We start from the raw sequence: 22,322 nt of genomic DNA, 5'->3' as shown, positions 1-22,322 counted from the left end.
TCCATCCGCACCTGCCACTGTTGCACACCAGGTCTCCCATTATGGGGCAGCTACTGGCATACGTCAGCAGGCTGTATTGGCTATGAAGTGTTTGGGCGACAATAGACACACCGCGGAAGTTCTGTCCGAGTTCTTGCAGCAAGAAACGCAGTCGTGGCTGGGCACTGTAGATCTTGAGGCAGGCAAGGTAGTGAGTGATAACGGAAGGAATTTCATGGCTGCCATCTCCCTTTCCCAACTGAAACACATTCCTTGCCTGGCTCACACCTTAAACCTGGTGGTGCAGTGCTTCCTGAAAAGTTATCCGGGGTTATCCGACCTGCTCCTCAAAGTGCGTGGACTTTGCGCACATATCCGCCGTTCGCCTGTACACTCCAGCCGTATGCAGACCTATCAGCGTTCTTTGAACCTTCCCCAGCATCGCCTAATCATAGACGTTGCAACAAGGTGGAACTCAACACTGCACATGCTTCAGAGACTGTGCGAACAGAGGCGGGCTGTTATGTTTTTGTGGGAGGATACACATACACGGGCAGGCAGTAGGATGGCAGACATGGAGTTGTCAGGTGTGCAGTGGTCGAAGATTCAAGACATGTGTCAAGTCCTTCAGTGTTTTGAGGAATGCACACGGCTGGTTAGTGCAGACAACGCCATAATAAGCATGAGCATCCCCCTAATGCGTCTGCTGATGCAAAGTTTGACGCACATAAAGGATCAGGCGTCTGCACCAGAGGAAGAGGAAAGCCTTGATGACAGTCAGCGATTGTCTGGTCAGGGCAGTGTACATGACGAGGTACCGGGCGAAGAGGAGGTGGAGGATGAGGAGGATGATGGGGATGAGTATATTTTTAATGAGGAAGCTTTCCCGGGGGCACGGGAAATTGGTGGCGTGGCAAGGCCGGGTTCTGGTTTTTTGAGGGACACAAGTGACGTAGATTTGCCTGCAACTGCCCCTCAACCAAGCACAACCGCAGATTTGACAACGGGAACTTTGGCCCACATGGCGGATTATGCCTTGCGTATCCTCAAAAGGGACACACGCATTACAAAAATGATGAACGATGACGATTACTGGTTGGCCTGCCTCCTTGATCCTCGCTATAAAGGCAAATTGCAAAATATTATGCCACATGAGAACTTGGAACTAATATTAGCAACAAAACAATCAACTCTTGTTGACCGTTTGCTTCTGGCATTCCCTGCACACAGCGCCCGTGATCGTTCTCACACGAGCTCCAGGGGCCAGCAGACCAGAGGTGTTAGAGGGGCAGAAATCAGAAGTGGCGTTGGCCAGAGGGGTTTTCTGACCAGGTTGTGGAGTGATTTTTCTATGACCGCAGACAGGACAGGTACTGCAGCATCAATTCAAAGTGACAGGAGACAACATTTGTCCAGTATGGTTACAAACTATTTTTCATCCCTTATCGACGTTCTCCCTCAACCGTCATTCCCATTTGATTACTGGGCATCCAAATTAGACACCTGGCCAGAATTGGCAGAATATGCATTGCAGGAGCTTGCTTGCCCGGCAGCTAGTGTCCTATCAGAAAGAGTATTCAGTGCTGCAGGTTCATTACTAACAGAAAAAAGGACTCGTCTGGCTACCCAAAATGTAGATGATCTAACCTTCATTAAAATGAACCACAACTGGATTTCAAAATCTTTTGCCCCACCCTGCCCGGCTGACACCTAGCTTTCCTATGAAAAGGTCTTGCCTGTGGACTATTCTGAATGACTTTTCCAATCTCGTAATTTTCTTCACCTGATTGTCCAGCATACGACATGTTTCCACCTCACGAAATGGCCAAACTCCCCACACGGGGCCGTGCTATCGCCACTTTGCGCTTGGACCCTTGAGAGTGCTGTTTGTCTGAAGAGGTGGGTGTGGCCGCTTTTGGTCGACGGCACTGCCACTGGGTCCCTCATAGTACAATAAAGTGTCTCTGGCGGTGGTGGTGCGCACCCAACGTCAGACACACCGTTGTAATATGAGGGGCCCTGTGCCTGTACCGCCGGCCACAAGACAGTTCTCCCCCCCAGCTCAAACAGTGCTCTACCACTAGCAAAATTATCTCTCACAGCTTCACCAATGTGTAGTCTAGGCGCTGACATCCTTCAATGCCTGGCACTGACAATACCATTGTTTTGACATTTTTGTTATGTTAGGCCTTCGAAGCCTGTCTGCGGTCCCTTCTTTCTACAACTACTACACTGACCAGGCCACTGCTGGCCGTGTTACCCTGGAACCAATTTAAAAGTGCCTACAGTCAGCCCAATTTTGTTATGTTAGGCCTTCGAAGACTGTCTGCCGTCACTCCTTCCACTAGACTTCCACTGACCATACACTGCTGCCCATGTACCCCTGGAACCAATTTAAAGTGCCTACAGCCAGCCCAATTTTGTTATGTTAGGCCTTCGAAGCCTGTCTGCGGTCACTCCTTCCACTAGACTTCCACTGACCAGACCACTGCTGCCCGTGTACCCCTGCAACCAATTTGAAAGTGCCTACAGCCAGCCCAAGTTTGTTATGTTAGGCCTTCGAAGCCTGTCTGCGTCCCGTTCTTTCAACTACAACTACACTGACCAGGCCACTGATGGCCGTGTTCCCATGGAACCAATTTTAACTGGCCTACAGCCAGCCCTATGTTATTATGTTAGGCCTTCGAAGCCTGTCTGCGGTCACTCCTTCCACTAGACTTCCACAGACCAGACCACTGCTGCCCGTGTACCCCTGGAACCAATTTAAAAGTGCCTACAGCCAGCCCAAGTTTGTTATGTTAGGCCTTGGAAGCCTGTCTGCGGTCACTCCTTCCACTTGACTTCCACTGACCAGACCACTGCTGCCCGTGTACCCCTGGAACCAATTTAAAAGTGCCTACAGCCAGCCCAAGTTTGTTATGTTAGGCCTTCGAAGCCTGTCTGCGGTCACTCCTTCCACTAGACTTCCACAGACCAGACCACTGCTGCCCGTGTACCCCTGGAACCAATTTAAAAGTGCCTACAGCCAGCCCAAGTTTGTTATGTTAGGCCTTGGAAGCCTGTCTGCGGTCACTCCTTCCACTAGACTTCCACTGACCAGACCACTGCTGCCCGTGTACCCCTGGAACCAATTTAAAAGTGCCTACAGCCAGCCCAAGTTTGTTATGTTAGGCCTTGGAAGCCTGTCTGCGGTCACTCCTTCCACTAGACTTCCACTGACCAGACCACTGCTGCCCGTGTACCCCTGGAACCAATTTAAAAGTGCCTACAGCCAGCCCAAGTTTGTTATGTTAGGCCTTCGAAGCCTGTCTGCGGTCACTCCTTCCACTAGACTTCCACAGACCAGACCACTGCTGCCCGTGTACCCCTGGAACCAATTTAAAAGTGCCTACAGCCAGCCCAAGTTTGTTATGTTAGGCCTTGGAAGCCTGTCTGCGGTCACTCCTTCCACTAGACTTCCACTGACCAGACCACTGCTGCCCGTGTACCCCTGGAACCAATTTAAAAGTGCCTACAGCCAGCCCAAGTTTGTTATGTTAGGCCTTGGAAGCCTGTCTGCGGTCACTCCTTCCACTAGACTTCCACTGACCATACACTGCTGCCCATGTACCCCTGGAACAAATTTAAAAGTGCCTACAGCCAGCCCAAGTTTGTTATGTTAGGCCTTCGAAGCCTGTCTGCGTCCCGTTCTTTCAACTACAACTACACTGACCAGGCCACTGATGGCCGTGTTCCCTTGGAACCAATTTTAACTTGCCTACAGCCAGCCCTATGTTATTATGTTAGGCCTTCGAAGCCTGTCTGCGTCCCGTTCTTTCAACTACAACTACACTGACCAGGCCACTGATGGCCGTGTTCCCCTGGAACCAATTTTAACTTGCCTACAGCCAGCCCAATGTTAGGCCTTTGATGCCTGTCTGCCGTCACTCCTTCCACTAGGCCTCCACTGACCTGTCTATTGCTGCCCGTGTACCCCTTGAACCAACATCATTAAATATAAAAAAAATTAATTTGATTATTAAAAATAAGATCGTGTTGAGATCTCAAATGCAGACATTTTAACAATCAAAACAAACACACAACAAATATCTGGAACTGTACTACAAAGGTCCAACAGCTACAATTTCTTTCTCCTGCAAGAAGTTAACTGAAAGTTTTTTGGAGTTGTTAACACAGATATGGCATCCACCGAGTGTTGTCCTGTCGCGTCTCCTTTAACCCCTTCAAGACCCAGCCTATTTTGACCTTAAAGACCTTGCCGTTTTTTGCAATTCTGACCAGTGTCCCTTTATGAGGTAATAACTCAGGAACGCTTCAACGGATCCTAGCGGTTCTGAGATTGTTTTTTCGTGACATATTGGGCTTCATGTTAGTGGTAAATTTAGGTCAATAAATTCTGCATTTATTTGTGATAAACACGGAAATTTGGCGAAAATTTTGAAAATTTCGCAATTTTCACATTTTGAATTTTTATTCTGTTAAACCAGAGAGATATGTGACACAAAATAGTTAATAAATAACATTTCCCACATGTTTACTTTACATCAGCACAATTTTGGAAACAAAATTTTTTTTTGTTAGGAAGTTATAAGGGTTAAAATTCGACCAGCGATTTGTCATTTTTACAACGAAATTTACAAAACCATTTTTTTTAGGGACCACCTCACATTTGAAGTCAGTTTGAGGGGTCTATATGGCTGAAAATACCCAAAAGTGACACCATTCTAAAAACTGCACCCCTCAAGGTACTCAAAACCACATTCAAGAAGTTTATTAACCCTTCAGGTGCTTCACAGCAGCAGAAGCAACATGGAAGGAAAAAATGAACATTTAACTTTTTAGTCACAAAAATTATCTTTTAGCAACAATTTTTTTATTTTCCCAATGGTAAAAGGAGAAACTGAACCACGAAAGTTGTTGTCCAATTTGTCCTGAGTACGCTGATACCTCATATGTGGGGGTAAACCACTGTTTTGGCGCACGGCAGGGCTTGGAAGGGAAGGAGCGCCATTTGACTTTTTGAATCAAAAATTGGCTCCACTCTTTAGCGGACACCATGTCACGTTTGGAGAGCCCCCGTGTGCCTAAAAATTGGAGCTCCCCCACAAGTGACCCCATTTTGGAAACTAGACGCCCCAAGGAACTTATCTAGATGCATAGTGAGCACTTTGAACCCCCAGGTGCTTCACAAATTGATCCGTAAAAATGAAAAAGTACTTTTTTTTCACAAAAAAATTCTTTTCGCCTCAATTTTTTCATTTTCACATGGGCAGTAGGATAAAATGGATCATAAAATTTGTTGGGCAATTTCTCCTGAGTACGCCGATACCTCATATGTGGGGGTAAACCACTGTTTGGGCACTCGGCAGGGCTCGGAAGAGAAGGCGCGCCATTTGACTTTTTGAATGGAAAATTAGCTCCAATTGTTAGCGGACACCATGTCGCGTTTGGAGAGCCCCTGTGTGCCTAAACATTGGAGCTCCCGCACAAGTGACCCCATTTTGGAAACTAGACCCCCCAAGGAACTTATCTAGATGCATATTGAGCACTTTAAACCCCCAGGTGCTTCACAGAAGTTTATAACGCAGAGCCATGAAAATAAAAAATAATTTTTCTTTCCTCAAAAATGATTTTTTAGCCTGGAATTTCCTATTTTGCCAAGGATAATAGGAGAAATTGGACCCCAAATATTGTTGTCCAGTTTGTCCTGAGTACGCTGATACCCCATATGTGGGGGTAAACCACTGTTTGGGCGCACGGCAGGGCTCGGAAGGGATGGCACGCCATTTGGCTTTTTAAATGGAAAATTAGCTCCAATCATTAGCGGACACCATGTCACGTTTGGAGAGCCCCTGTGTGCCTAAACATTGGAGATCCCCCAGAAATGACACCATTTTAGAAACTAGACCCCCAAAGGAACTAATCTAGATGTGTGGTGAGGACTTTGAACCCCCAAGTGCTTCACAGAAGTTTATAACGCAGAGCCATGAAAAAAAAAAAAAAAATATTTTCTCAAAAATGATCTTTTAGCCTGCAATTTTTTATTTTCCCAAGGGTAACAGGAGAAATTTGACCCCAAAAGTTGTTGTCCAGTTTCTCCTGAGTACGCTGATACCCCATATGTGGGGGTAAATCACTGTTTGGGCACATGCCGGGGCTCGGAAGTGAAGTAGTGACGTTTTGAAATGCAGACTTTGATGGAATGCTCTGTGGGCGTCACGTTGCGTTTGCAGAGCCCCTGATGTGGCTTAACAGTAGAAACCCCCCACAAGTGACCCCATTTTGGAAACTAGACCCCCAAAGGAACTTATCTAGATGTGTGGTGAGCACTTTGAACCCCCAAGTGCTTCATAGAAGTTTATAATGCAGAGCCGTGAAAATAATAAATACGTTTTCTTTCCTCAAAAATAATTATTTAGCCCAGAGTTTTTTAATTTTCCCAAGGGTAACAGGAGAAATTTGACCCCAATATTTGTTGTCCAGTTTCTCCTGAGTACGGTGATACCCCATATGTGGGGGTAAACTACTGTTTGGGCACATGCCGGGGCTTGGAATTGAAGTAGTGACGTTTTGAAATGCAGACTTTGATGGAATGCTCTGCGGGCGTCACGTTGCGTTTGCAGAGCCCCTGATGTGCCTAAACAGTAGAAACCCCCCACAAGTGACCCCATTTTGGAAACTAGACCCTGAAAGGAACTTATCTAGATGTGTGGTGAGCACTTTGAACCCCCAAGTGCTTCATAGAAGTTTATAATGCAGAGCCGTGAAAATAATAAATACGTTTTCTTTCCTCAAAAATTATGTTTTAGCAAGCATTTTTTTAGATTCACAAGGGTAACAGGAGAAATTGGACCCCAGTAATTGTTGCGCAGTTTGTCCTGAGTATGCTGGTACCCCATATGTGGGGGTAAACCACTGTTTGGGCACACGTCAGGGCTCGGAAGTGAGGGAGCACCATTTGACTTTTTGAATACGAGATTGGCTGGAATCAATGGTGGCGCCATGTTGCGTTTGGAGACCCCTGATGTGCCTAAACAGTGGTAACCCCTCAATTCTACCTCCAACACACCCCTAACCCTAATCCCAACTGTAGCCATAATCCTAATCACAACCCTAACCCCAACACACCCCTAACCACAACACTAATTCCAACCCTAACCCTAAGGCTATGTGCCCACGTTGCGGATTCGTGTGAGATATTTCCGCACCATTTTTGAAAAATCTGCGGGTAAAAGGCACTGTGTTTTACCTGCGGATTTTCCGCGGATTTCCAGTGTTTTTTGTGCGGATTTCACCTGCGGATTCCTATTGAGGAACAGGTGTAAAACGCTGCGGAATCCGCACAAAGAATTCACATGCTGCGGAAAATACAACGCAGCGTTCCCGCGCGGTATTTTCCGCATCACGGGCACAGCGGATTTGGTTTTTCATATGTTTACATGGTACTGTAAACCTGATGGAACACTGCTGCGAATCCGCAGCCAAATCCGCACCGTGTGCACATAGCCTAATTCTAAAGGTATGTGCACACGCTGCGGAAAACGCTGCGGATCCGCAGCAGTTTCCCATGAGTGTACAGTTCAATGTAAACCTATGGGAAACAAAAATCGCTGTACACATGCTGCGGAAAAACTGCACGGAAACGCAGCAGTTTACATTCCGCAGCATGTCACTTCTTTGTGCGGATTCCGCAGCGGTTTTACAACTGCTCCAATAGAAAATCGCAATTGTAAAACCGCAGTGAAATGCGCAGAAAAAAACGCGGTAAATCCGCCATAAATCCGCAGCGGTTTAGCACTGCGGATTTATCAAATCCGCAGCGGAAAAATCCGCAGAGGACCAGAATACGTGTGCACATTCCTAACCCTAACCCTAGCCCTAACCCTAGCCCTAACCCTAACCCTACCCCTAACCCTACCCCTACCCCTAACCCTAACCCTACCCCTAACCCTAACCCTAGCCCTAACCCTACCCCTACCCCTAACCCTACCCCTAACCCTACCCCTAACCCTACCCCTAACCCTAACCCTATTCTAACATTAGTGGAAAAAAAAAAATTTCTTTATTTTTTTATTGTCCCTACCTATGGGGGTGACAAAGGGGGGGGGTCATTTATTATTTTTTTTATTTTGATCACTGAGATAGATTATATCTCAGTGATCAAAATGCACTTTGGAACGAATCTGCCGGCCGGCAGATTCGGCGGGCGCACTGCACATGCGCCCGCCATTTTGGAAGATGGCGGCGCCCGGGAGAAGACGGACGGGACCACGGCTGGATCGGTAAGTATGATAGGGTGGGGGGGGACCACGGGGGGGGGGATCGGAGCACGGGGGGGGGAATCGGAGCGCGGGAGGGGTGGAACGGAGCGCGGGGGGCGTGGAACGGAGCACGGGGGGGCTGGAACGGAGCACGGGGGGGTGGAACGGAGCACGGGGGGGGGTGGATCGGAGTGCAGGGGGGGTGATTGGAGCACGGGGGGGTGATTGGAGCACGGGGGGAGCGGACACGAGCACGGGGGGGAGCGGAGCACAGGGCGGAGGGGAGCCGGAGCAGTGTACCGGCCAGATCGGGGGGGTGGGGGGGCGATCGGAGGGGTGGGGTGGGGGCACACTAGTATTTCCAGCCATGGCCGATGATATTTCAGCATCGGCCATGGCTGGATTGTAATATTTCACCCGTTATAATGGGTGAAATATTACAAATCGCTCTGATTGGCAGTTTCACTTTCAACAGCCAATCAGAGCGATCGTAGCCACGAGGGGGTGAAGCCACCCCCCCTGGGCTAAACTACCACTCCCCCTGTCCCTGCAGATCGGGTGAAATGGGAGTTAACCCTTTCACCCGATCTGCAGGGACGCGATCTTTCCATGACGCCGCATAGGCGTCATGGGTCGGATTGGCACCGACTTTCATGACGCCTACGTGGCGTCAAAGGTCGGGAAGGGGTTAAATTATTTCCAATAAGATGTTAAACTATTAATTTAATAAAATCAATAATTAAAAAAATAATTGAGTAAGTCAAAAGCACATTGCAAATAAACATTAATTACAAATCAAGAAGCATGGCGCGTCCGAGGGTGAGTAGATACCGAATAAGAATATAATCACCCTCGGACGCGCAATGCTTATTTACAACAGCCTTCCTTCCTAAGAATCAGCCCTTTCGTGGTGTAGAGAGAGGTTGTGTTACACTCCAAGGTGTTCCCCGGGTTGCCTTTCATGAGCTTCGATCTTCCGGCTCTCGTTTAGTAGTTGGTGGAAACTACGCTGCATTAGGCCTACAAATTTGGTATGGGGTGTAGAGACAGGTTGTGTTACACTCCAAGGTTTTCACCAGGTAGCCTTTCCTGAGCTTCGATCTTCATGCTCTCGTTTAGTAGGTGTCGGAAAGTAGGCTGCATTAGGCCTACAAATTGGGTATGGGGTGGAGAGAGATGGTGTGTTACACTCCAAGGTGTTCCCCAGGTTTCCTTGCCATTGCTTCGGTCTTCCGACTCTCGTTTAGTAGTTGTAGAAAAGTACACAGCATTAGGCCTACAAAATGGGTATGGGGTGGAGAGAGATGGTGTGTTACACTCCAAGGTGTTCCCCAGGTTGCCTTTCCTGAGCTTCGATCTTCATGCTCTCGTTTAGTAGGTGTCGGAAAGTAGGCTGCATTAGGCCTACAAATTGGGTATGGGGTGGAGAGAGATGGTGTGTTACACTCCAAGGTGTTCCCCAGGTTTCCTTGCCATTGCTTCGGTCTTCCGACTCTCGTTTAGTAGTTGTAGAAAAGTACACAGCATTAGGCCTACAAAATGGGTATGGGGTGGAGAGAGATGGTGTGTTACACTCCAAGGTGTTCCCCAGGTTGCCTTTCCTGAGCTTCTATCTTCAGGCTCTCATTAAATTGTGGTTAAATGGAACAACTGCATTTGGCGTACTAGTTGGTTTGGGGCCTACTATCGGTGTCTGCCACTCCTTGCTGTTCTCCTGGTTTCCTGTCCTGAAATACCATTTTCAGCCTCTCGTTAAGTAGTTGTTAATGTTAGACTGCATTTGGCCTACTAGTTGGGTTGGGGCCTACTATCGGTGTCTGCCACTCCTTGCTGTTCTCCTCCACTGAACAAAGCTGTGCCGCCTGTTTACTACGGTTGCCAATTTTGAACTGCATTTCGACTACTTACTGATTTGGCCCTACTCTCTGTGTCAGCCTCTCATTCCAGTTGTCCTCCACTGCAATGCCCCCTGGTTATTCCTGTGTTACCAATTTTGAACTGCATTTAGCCCACTTTCTTCTTTGGGCCTATATCTGTGTTTCCACTTCATCGTGCCCATTGCCCAGCCAGTGATAGATGAGTCTGCTGGTACATTGACCCATAACGCAACATTCCCCGTGCACGCTACACAACAACATTGTGACCCTGCTGAAAGTCAGGTTGCTCTTCCCGCATACCATACCACCTTACACGGGGACAAAGAGGAAGGTGCAGATGAAAGTGCAGGTTCCTTCATCAGGTGGGGGGAGGAATACTAGTTGGCGACGTCACTGGCACAGGGCCTCTCATAGTACGCAAAAGTGTTGCTGCCGGTGGGAGGCGCCCCCGCCGTGCAAACACACCGCTGTACTTTGAGGGGCCCTGTGCCAGTGCCAATGCCAACGAGTGGGCCCCCCCTGCTTGCTCAGGTTCACAGCACTTGCAAAGTTGAAATACTTACCTCTCCCTGCTCCACTGCCGTGACGTGGTCCAGATTTCCTGGGTCCACTAATTACTTGAACCAGCCCTACCCCCCACAACTTTAGCCAAATGACCCCCAATTTCAAATGCCTTCCAATTATTATAAGGTAAATTACGCTTGACAAGCTTCATTAAGAAGAATGGATGGTTTTGACATTAAAATGGGCACTCTAGGTGTTTTCCTGGCCCCCACTCACTGCCGACTATGCTGCCCCATTGACTTGCATTGGGTTTCGTGTTTCGGTCGATCCCGACTTTACGTCATAATCGGCCGATTTCACTCGACCCGACTTTGGACATAGTCGGGTTTCGCAAAACCCGGCTCGACTCTAAAAAGGTCAAGGTCGCTCAACTCTACTGTTCAGTATAATTAAAATATAAAATAAAATTTTCTAATGATCATAATTTTTTTATTTCATTCCCAAATCAGCAAATTACCGCGCTCCACCCTGTATTTGAAGCATGATATGTGAGAAAAGGTTGAAAAGTTCCAGGGGGCAGAATACTTTTGCAAGGTGCTGTATCTGTCTCAACTTCAAGGCCAAGCTTTGCTCCATTACTCTATGGCCACTGTATTTTGTTGTGCTCTATGATGGGTGTCACAAGTGGTCCCTCATTCCTCTGTGGCATCACCTTCCAAGTCCTTTTAGGACCCTCTTTAACACACCCCTGACTTTGAGAATTTAAACTGTAATGTGTTCAGTTGTTTGTTTGGAGATTTCCACCACCTAGTGTCTTTTGTTGATATCAACTCCTCAGACTCTTGTTGGTTAACTCTACAATTACATAGTTACATAGTTATTAAGGTTGAAGGAAGACTATAAGTCCATCTAGTTCAACCCATAGCCTAACCTAACATGCCCTAACATGTTGATCCAGAGGAAGGCAAAAAAAACCCATGTGGCAACAGTAAGCTCCACATTGGGGAAAAAAATTCCTTCCCGACTCCACATACGGCAATCAGACTAGTTCCCTGGATCAACGCCCTATCAAGGAATCTAGTGTATGTACCCTGTAACATTATAGTTTTCCAGAAAGGTATCCAGTCCCCTCTTAAATTTAAGTAATGAATCACTCATTACAACATCATACGGCAGAGAGTTCCATAGTCTCACTGCTCTTACAGTAAAGAATCCGCGTCTGTTATTATGCTTAAACCTTTTTTCCTCCAAACGCAGAGGATGCCCCCTTGTCCCGGTTTCAGGTCTACGATTAAAAAGATCATCAGAAAGGTCTTTGTACTGTCCCCTCATATATTTATACATTAACAAAAGATCACCCCTTAGTCTTCGTTTTTCCAAACTAAATAGCCCCAAGTGTAATAACCTATCTTGGTATTGCAGACCCCCCAGTCCTCTAATAACCTTGGTCGCTCTTCTCTGCACCCGCTCCAGTTCAGCTATGTCTTTCTTATACACCGGAGACCAGAACTGTACACGGTATTCTAAGTGTGGTCGAACTAGTGACTTGTATAGAGGTAAAATTATGTTCTCCTCATGAGCATCTATGTCTCTTTTAATGCATCCCATTATTTTATTTGCCTTTGTAGCAGCTGCCTGACACTGGCCACTGAACATGAGTTTGTCATCCACCCATACACCCAGGTCTTTTTCAGTGACGGTTTTGCCCAGAGTTTTAGAATTAAGCACATAATTATACATCTTATTACTTCTACCCAAGTGCATGACCTTACATTTATCCCCATTAAAGCTCATTTTCCATTTATCAGCCCAAGCTTCTAGTTTACATAAATCATCCTGTAATATAAAATTGTCCTCCTCTGTATTGATTACCCTGCAGAGTTTAGTGTCATCTGCAAATATTGAAATTCTGCTCTGAATGGCCCCTACAAGGTCATTAATAAATATGTTAAAAAGAAGAGGGCCCAATACTGACCCCTGTGGTACCCCACTGCTAACCGCTACCCAGTCCGAGTGTGCTTCATTAATAACCACCCTTTGTTTCCTATCCCTGAGCCAGCTCTCAACCCACTTGCACATATTTTCCCCTATCCCCATTATTCTCATTTTATGTATCAATCTTTTGTGTGGCACCGTATCAAAAGCTTTTGAAAAGTCCATATACACTACATCCACTGGGTTCCCTTGGTCCAATCCGGAACTTACCTCTTCATAGAAACTGATCAAATTAGTCTGACATGAACGGTCCCTAGTAAACCCGTGCTGATACTGGGTCATGAGGTTATTCCTCTTCAGATACTCCAGCATAGCATCCCTTAGAATGCCCTCCAGGATTTTACCCACAGTAGAGGTTAAGCTTACTGGCCTATAATTTCCTAGTTCAGTTTTTGTCCCCTTTTTGAATATTGGCACCACATTTGCTATACGCCAATCCTGTGGTACAGACCCTGTTATTATGGAGTCTTTAAAGATTAAAAATAATGGTCTATCAATGACTGTACTTAGTTCCTGCAGTACTCGAGGGTGTATCCCATCCGGGCCCGGAGATTTGTCAATTTTAGTGATTTTTAGACGCCGCCGCACTTCCTGCTGGGTTAAGCAAGTTACATTTAATTGGGAATTTTTATCACTAGTCATTTTGTCTGCCATGGGATTTTCTTGTGTAAATACTGATGAAAAAAAGTCATTTAGCATATTGGCTTTTTCCTCATCCTCATCCACCATTTCACCCAGACTATTTTTAAGGGGGCCAACACTCTCATTTTTTAGTTTCTTACTATTTATGTAGTTAAAGAATATTTTAGGATTATTTTTACTCTCTCTGGCAATGAGTCTCTCTGTCTCAATCTTTGCCGCCTTGATTTGCTTTTTACAGAATTTATTTAATTTTCTGTATTTATTTAATGCCTCTTCACTACCTACTTCCTTTAATTCTCTAAATGCTTTCTTTTTGTCACTTATTGCGCCCCTTACAGCTCTATTTAGCCATATTGGTTTCCTCCTATTTCTAGTATGTTTATTCCCATACTGTATATACTGTGCACAGGTCCTATCCAGGATGCTAATAAACGTCTCCCATTTTCTTTGTGTATTTCTATGTCTCAGGATATCGTCCCAGTTAATTGCACCAAGATCCTCTCTCATCCGTTGGAAATTTGCCCTCCTGAAGTTTAGTGTCCTTGTAACCCCTCTATTACACATCTTTTTAAAGGATACATGAAAACTTATTATTTTGTGATCGCTGTTACCCAAGTGACCCCCAACCCTTATATTTGATAATACTCCTCAAGTCTAAACAAGGGCTATCATGACTAGATACTTGCAGGTCCAAAGAAACCTCTTAAGAAACCTCCAGATTATTGTAATTTACAAAAATATACTTCTAAAATCTAAATGTAGAGAATAGAAAAATATATAGCTAGATAGATGGATAGATATATAGATAGATAGATAGATAGATAGATAGATAATAGAACATTTCTTGTACCCATAGCTGAAACTGAAGGACGATAAATGTAATTTCATGATTATTTATGTATTATGCTTTGTGATACACAATGTAAAAATATGGTGATCTGAGTATTCAAGCATGTTTCATTATATCTGTGTAGCCAACTGTATAACTATGGATTATATTTTTGTGTTTTTAACATATGAAAATGAGCAAATGAGTGCTTCCACAGTATGTTTTTCTTTTACGCTTTAGAAGTTGACAGTTTGTCTGTTGCTTTCATCTCCACACATCTAACTGCAGATTCCTTCAGTTTCTATGGATTAAGAAACCACAATCCCCAAGGAAGAATGTTCTTTAATGATTTGAAAATTTCAAATAACAAAGGGAAGGCAAGAGACTGATAGTTTAATGGGTCCATTTTTCATAATACATTATGTTATAGAAGGGAAAGTGACCAACTGTCTATAACATATGTATATATGTAGGTTTTAATGATAAACAAGAACAACTATTTTTTTCCCATTATTTTATTTGTAAAGACATGTATCAAAGAATGAATAATAACAAAAAATAATGAGATGTTATAAATATATATAAAAAAACCAATTGTATACCATTGTGTACCATAGCCTTCATTTACTGAATAATTTTAGTTCTAAAATACAAACTGGTGTATATAATTAAAAAGCAACATATCTGATATTACAGAGCATGTCATCTGAAATGATAGTACCATATCCGCAGAGACCCTACATTTTACTTGGCAGCATGTTTGAATTGTTAGTAAAACCAATAATAAAAAGACAAAAGTTGTACAACATCTAATCCGATTTTGAAATATCCTTTACTTTTTGGAAAGAAGATTAAAGAGAAGTTTCCTAGACTTTGGCTTTATATTGGCACTGTATAAATGGATGTTCAGTACATGACTGAGCAGAATGGATTTTTTACTGTCCACAACCAACAGTTCTATTTTCTAAGAACAATAATTTAGCTTGCTTTTGTCCTCGGAAATTCAAGCACTACACTGTAAAGTACAAAGAAGTTCAAGATGGTCACATCTTGGAAATACTGGCTGAATTTTTTTCAAGAGAGTAAATGATACCAGCTAGTGTTAAAGCACTCGCACATATTAAACTAATGTCTGCTGAACCTGCTGATATCGATGTGTATGGAGGTGCTGGCTGACTGATGGTCAGGAGACATGATGATTGCACATGTCTGATTTCCGACTGACAATAGCATTATCGTCCTGGAGATATGCCAGTGGCCAATGTGTCAGTCGATGACTTAGGCTACTTTCACACTTCCGTCTTTTCAGATCTATCACAACCTGTCGATTTTTGAGAATGCAGGATCCTGCAAAAAAATTTGCAGGATCCTGCATTTTCCCATAGACTTGTATTAGCGACGGATTGTGATGGATGGCCATCCGTTTCATCCGTCATGCACTGGATCCATCGTAAAATAGCGGTCCGTCGTGCAGAGAAAACGTTCATTGTAACGTTTTTGTGCACGTCGGAAAATCGTTCAGCGACACATCCTGCGCTGCCCGTCGTCAGCTATAATGGAAGCCTATGGACGCAGGATCCGTCGCTGACCGTCACACACTGGAATCCAGCGACGGATGAGCATGACCAGAAGGATTTTCTATTCCAGCAAAAAATCTCTCTCTCTTTCTCTCTCTCTCTCTCTCTCTCTCTCTCGTCCTCAGACGTTAAATTCCCGGAATTTCTGTACGACGCATCCGTCATTACACTGGATCCGTCGCACACGTTTTTACCTATTTTCATGACGTTCGTTGATACGTCATTTTGCTGCACCACGATGGACCCCAGAAAATGGAAGTGTGAAAGTAGCCTTACTCATAGAGAACACAGGAGTTCTCAAATTAATGAATGCTCCTGTGTATGGGAGAGTAAGCTGAATAATCGGCATCATTTGACCACAAACATCTAATGTTGTAATGTTGAATTTGCTTTGACTCACTGGACTATCCATGTGTTTCTTAAACTTAATTATTGTTAAATTCACCAGGTGAGGTGGATTCTCCATGCCCAAAGTCTCGGTGGGCACACAATCCACTTGTGTCAGCACACAAGATGAGGACAGCCTGGGGATAGGAGGCTGCAGCAGGTAAGCAGAGTACAGTGGAGTGCAGGCAGCCAGAGGGCATCACAAAACCACAGACTGACAGGCAGGTGCAGGAAACCACAGGCAGGAAGAGGATTTCGGGAAACTTCACGACGGCAGGAGTAGTATAGTAAACTGAAGTCAGGCAGATGAAGTAAAGGTACCGTCACACTAAGCGACGCTGCAGCGATACCGACAATGATCCGGATCGCTGCAGCGTCGCTGTTTGGTCGCTGGAGAGCTGTCACACAGACAGCTCTCCAGCGACCAGCGATCCCGAGGTCCCCGGTAACCAGGGTAAACATCGGGTAACTAAGCGCAGGGCCGCGCTTAGTAACCCGATGTTTACCCTGGTTACCATCCTAAAAGTAAAAAAACAAACGCTACATACTTACCTACTGCTGTCTGTCCTCGGCGCTCTGCTTCTCTGGTCTGGCTGTGAGCGCCGGGCAGCCGGAAAGCAGAGCGGTGACGTCACCGCTCTGCTTTCCGGCCGCTGTGCTCACAGCCAGACCAGAGAAGCAGAGCGCCGAGGACAGACAGCGGTAGGTAAGTATGTAGTGTTTGTTTTTTTACTTTTAGGATGGTAGCCAGGGTAAACATCGGGTTACTAAGCGCGGCCCTGCGCTTAGTTACCCGATGTTTACCCTGGTTACCAGCGAAGACATCGCTGAATCGGTGTCACACACGCCGATTCAGCGATGTCTGCGGGGAGTCCAGCGATGAAACAAAGTTCTGGACTTTCTTCCCTGACCAGCGACAGCACAGTAGGGGCCTGATCGCTGCTGCCTGTCACACTGGACGATATCGCTAGCGAGGACGCTGCAACGTCACGGATCGCTAGCGATATCGTCTAGTGCGACGGTACCTTAAGGAAACTGCAGTCAAGCAGGTAGAGTGAGGGAAACTGCAGGCAAGTGTGGGAAATAAAGAAACCGTGGGCAGGCAGGTGGAGTGCAGGAAACCACAGGCAGTTAGATGACATCAGGAAACCACAGGAAGGCAGTTGAAATGTAGGAAACCGTAGGCAGGCATAGGATGTCAGGAAACCGCAGGAAGGCAGTTGAAGTGTAGGAAACCGCAGGCAGGCGTAGGTTGTCAGGAACCCTCAGGCATGCAGGGGGAGTGCAGGAGAAGCTAAGTAGCAAGCCAGGATCCTGCAACACAGACTTCTTAATGCAATACCAGGGCACAAGGGTCTGTCTCAGTGAGCCTTATATAGGCCCAGGCTGGTGCTCACATCTGATCATGATGGGCAATTTGCAAAGCCAGACAGGGGGCAAAGCAGAGTCTAGCAGATTGTGGAGAAGGAAGCAAGGCTCAGATCAGGAAAAGGTGCTTAGCAATTATATTTCATTTAGTTAAAGAATGCAAGGTTCTACCAACTTCCCACAAACATCTCTTTGAACATGTTTTGTATCTATTCAAATGATGCAATTTACTTGTGCAAATGTAATGTTTTAATTTAATGTCAAACAACCTCAGTTATATTTTTATTTTGATAGCGATCATATAAAACATTGACATATTTCCTCCTCTCCTTATCCACTTTATGTGAAAAACTAACGTCTGCCAGTTTTTTGGTAATTTTACGTATGTAATATTTTGTAATGTATTGAAACTATTGGTACCATATTGTATTCTGTCAGGTCAAATCCTATATTGCCCAGTACATCAATGAGTTAAAATTCACAGGTAATGCTAAATAAAAAAAAGAGAAAAAAAAGGAGACATTTTTTCATAATGACTGTACCTTTCTGGTTGAGAGCATCCCCAGAGTAAATAAGGAGAATTCTCCATTATGATTTTGGATTTTGCCTTTCTCAATCATCCAGTCTGCCAAGGCACTTCCTGACTTAAGCTGCCTTCATTGAAGAAAATGCAATGTTTCATTATGTCATATGCTTCAAAACTGTGTTAACTCTTTATACTGTACCACAATCAAGAATGTTATCCTTTGCATGATTGGTCTACAGTCTTCCTTGTACTTCAAATTGATCCAAAATGAAAATTATAGGTTGGCGACTTTAAAATACCTATATGATGATTTAAGGCATGTACAGTGGCCATAAATCTGGAGTGGTTCCCAAAAGAAGAATATTTCAATAGAGTACAATGTTAACACTGAAAAAAGAATAGATCAGTACTTTTAGGAGTAGGCTGCAGCGATCACATGGAATGAAATGCCACCACAAGAGGCCACGTTATACAGAGATTGGAACTGGAGCCACGGAAGCACCAGGGAAGTTGAGTATAGTAGGGTTTTATTTTCATTTGATACAAATTTGCCACTGCAGATTTCACTGTGGATTTTGATGCAATTCTGCTCCTTGTGAACAAACCCTAGCTAGTTTCTATATGAATTGGATAGTAAATATCATGGAAAAATACTTACCCTTCTAAATTTTTTAAAGTTCCTAACTCCGCATTTTCACAGTTGAAAGAATATTTTGATATGTTGTTTCCTGAACAAAAAAAAATTAAATTAGTTCAGATTTACTTTACACTATAGGAAGAAAGGATAAAATGAGCTACAAATAAATTATAATATACAAAGCTGCAAAATCACAATAATAATTATTATTTTTATTTGTATAGTGCCAACATATTCCACGACACTTTACAATTTTATAGGGGACTTGTACAGTCAATAAAGACATTACAGAATAAACATAACTCATACATCAAAAGGAGTGAGGTCCCTGCTTGAAATCTTACAATCTATGAGGAAATAAGGAAGACACGAAAGGTAAATGATAAAACGTGCTTATATACAGACACTATATACTAAATAGGGTGTGCTTATAATGTTGCATGACCCGTTCACTAGCCAGTAGGTGTACAGTACAGACACAGAGGGTTATTATGTGCATGGAGTGTATGTGGACAAATGCTACTAGGGTCATGATTGTTGAGAAAATTGGGTGGGCAAAATGGGGATAGTTAGACAAGTGAAGTGAGGCGATAGGCATTTTTAGGCCACACTTAAAACTGTGGATATTGGCAATTAATCGAATTGTCCTGAGTAGTGCATTCCAACGAATTGGTGCGGTACATGAGAAGTCTTGGAGACAGGAATGAAGGGATCAGATTATTGAGGATTTTGGTTTTAAGTCATTATCAAAACAGAGGAAACAGGTAGGGTGGTAGACTGAAACGAGGAGATATAGGGTGGTGCTGAACTGTGGAGTTATTTGTGGATGAGAGTGATAAGTTTATATTGAACTCTGTATCGGATGGGCAGCCACGGCAGTGACTGGCACATGGTAGAGGCATCGGAGTAGTGGTTGGAAAGGAATAAAATTGTGGCTGCTGCATTCAGGACAGATTGGAAAGGGAAGAGTTTGGTAAGAGGGGGACCGATTAGTAGAAGGTTGCAATAGTCCATGCGAGAATGAGTAAGAGCTACAGTAAGAGTTTTTGCTGAGTCAAAGACAAGAAAAGGTTGAATTGTAGAGATGTTTTTGAGGTGTAGATGACGTGAGTGAATGAATGGATGTGGGGAATGAAGGAAAGATCTAAATCAAATATGACACCAAGACAGCGGCATGTTGCTGGGGAGTAACGGTGGAACCACACATGGAAATGGCAATAGGTAGGTTAGTGGAGGGAGGAAACACAGGGACTTCAGTTTTTGACAGATTCAGTTATAGATAGAGGGAGGAGAATGTTGGAGACAGCAGAAAGACAATCACTGGTATTTTGTGGTAATGCAGGGTTGATGTCAGGAAACAATGTGTATAATTGGGTGTCATCAGCATAGAGATGGTACTGAAATCCAAATTTACTTATTCTTTGGAACCTTGTAGAACCCCACCCATAAGGAGAAGGGGAGCCGGCAAAAGATACAGTGAAGGAGCAGTCAGAGAGGTAGAAGGAGAACCAGGAGAGAGCACTGTCCTTAAGCATGATAGAACAGAGCATAGTGAGGAGGAGCTGGTGATCCACAGTGTCAAAAGTTACAGAGAGATCCAGGAGAATCAGAAGGGAGTAGTGACCATTGGGTTTTGCTGTTATTAAATCGTTAGAGCAATTTCAGTAGAGCGTAAAGAGTGGAAACCAGATTCAAAAGGGTTTAGAAGAGACTTATCTGAGAGCTGGTGGATTAGATGGGAATGGACCAATAGTTCCAGGACTTTAGGGATGAATGGGAGATTAGAGACCGGTCTGTAGTTAGCAACACAGTTCTGGTCAAGGGATGCTTTTTTTAAGTAATGGATGTACCCTGGTTTCTTTAAATGAGGAGGGAATAATAGGGATAGAGATTGAATATTTTAGTTAGGTGAGAGGTGACAGCTGGGAAAAGGGACTGGAGGGGATGTGAGGGAATATGGTCACTGGTACAAGAAGTAGGGTAAGAAGAAGCATGGAGCCTGATCAGTTCTTCTTGTGTGACTAGTTCGAAGACAGAAAGTGAGCTAGATGCAGTGCAGGAGGAAGGAGAATGCATAGCATTAGGGGATTGGGAGAATATTTCCTATCGGATATGGTCAATTTTTTCTTTGAGATAATTGGCCAGATCATTACTTATAAGGTCGATGGTGGGGCCTGCACTCTTAGATTGAGGAGAGAGTGAAAAGTGTCAAAGAGTCACTTAGGATTATTGGATAGTGAGGTGATGAGGGTGTTGAAGTAGGCTTGCTTGAAGAGATCAAAACCACAAAAAGAGGACTGAAAATCCTCCAAAAATCTGTAAACAACTCCAAGAAAAAGGCAGAGATGCTTACCTACCGAGGCCTCAAAACAAATGCACTAACAGGGTGAAGTGGACTCATTTAAAGATGGTGACTACACAGGTGCAGTAATACCGATGAGACAGCCACCCTACAATCAGGGATTGGCTTTTTGGTACACCAATGCACAAAAAATACAGTCTGTTTGCGGCAATGTTCACACACAGGAGATGCAGAGCATCTGGCTCACAGCCTATTAATGATGCCCATACTCTTAGTTCAGGCTGGTTGCCCAATGCTAACTAAAATGCATCCTGTGTGAAAAGATGCCACAATTTACAGAGCCATCTGGGCCCAACTGCACCCTGAAAAGATATAAAGTGCAAAAACAGTGAGGTGATGAGGGTGTTATAGTAGGCTTGTTTGAAGAGATGAAGGGCACAGTTGTATGTTTTAAGCATAAACTTCTAATGAATTAAATCTGCCATTGAATATTGTCCACAGACGTTCAGCGCACATGGAGAACTGCTGGAAAAATTTTTTTTTACAGCGTGTGCCAGGGTTGTCTCTGTCTGTGCCGAGTTGGTCTTTATGTAGGAGGTGCATATTCATCTAGGACATGTTGCAGTGTTTCATTATAATGTTTCATTGCACAGTCAGGACATGAGAAAGAGTAAATTAGAGTTAATGATGACTGTAATTTCTTCATAAGTTTCTGGGTGTTAATTGTAGGAATATATATCTAAAGTAGTGTCCAAAATAATAGCAGTGTGTTCAAAAGCATGGGTTATTCACAATATTTTTATACTGGTTTTTATTTTCATGCATTTGGAACATTGCACACTGTTTTCAAATTTAAAACATGAAGAGAATTTTTAACTACAGAAAATAACAAAAATGAACATTTGGCTGTTCTAAAAAATAGCAGTGTCTGCATTTGTCTTTACAAACTTACAATATGCACTATTTTGTTTTACTACTTGGCATTCCTGTGAATCAATAGCCTAATATTTAGTTGTATACCCACAGTTTTTAGGAATTGATTCACATCTATGTTGCATAGAGTCAACCAACTATGCTACCTGTAAACTGTTATTCCAGCCCAGGATACTTTGACTACATCCCACAATTTTTGGGACATTTGTTGGCTTTGCCTCAAAAAAGGCATTTTTTATGTCACCACACAAGTGTTCTATCGGATTAGGGTCCAGGTATTGGGCTGGCCACTCCATAACCACAATTTTGTTGGACTGGAAGCAAGATTTTGCTCGGTTATTGGCGTGTTTATGGTCATTGTCTTGTTGAAGTACCCATTTCGTTGGTCGCTGGAGAGCTGTCTGTGTGACAGCTCTCCAGCGACCACACTACGACTTACCAACGATCACGGCCAGGTCGTATCGCTGGTCGTGATCGTTGGTAAATCGTATAGTGTGACGGTACC

Source organism: Ranitomeya imitator, chromosome 5 (assembly GCF_032444005.1).
Source record: "Ranitomeya imitator isolate aRanImi1 chromosome 5, aRanImi1.pri, whole genome shotgun sequence".
In the NCBI taxonomy this organism is placed as follows: domain Eukaryota; kingdom Metazoa; phylum Chordata; class Amphibia; order Anura; family Dendrobatidae; genus Ranitomeya; species Ranitomeya imitator.
The sequence above is the reverse complement of the archived record's forward strand: the minus strand, read 5'-3'. Positions refer to the sequence as shown.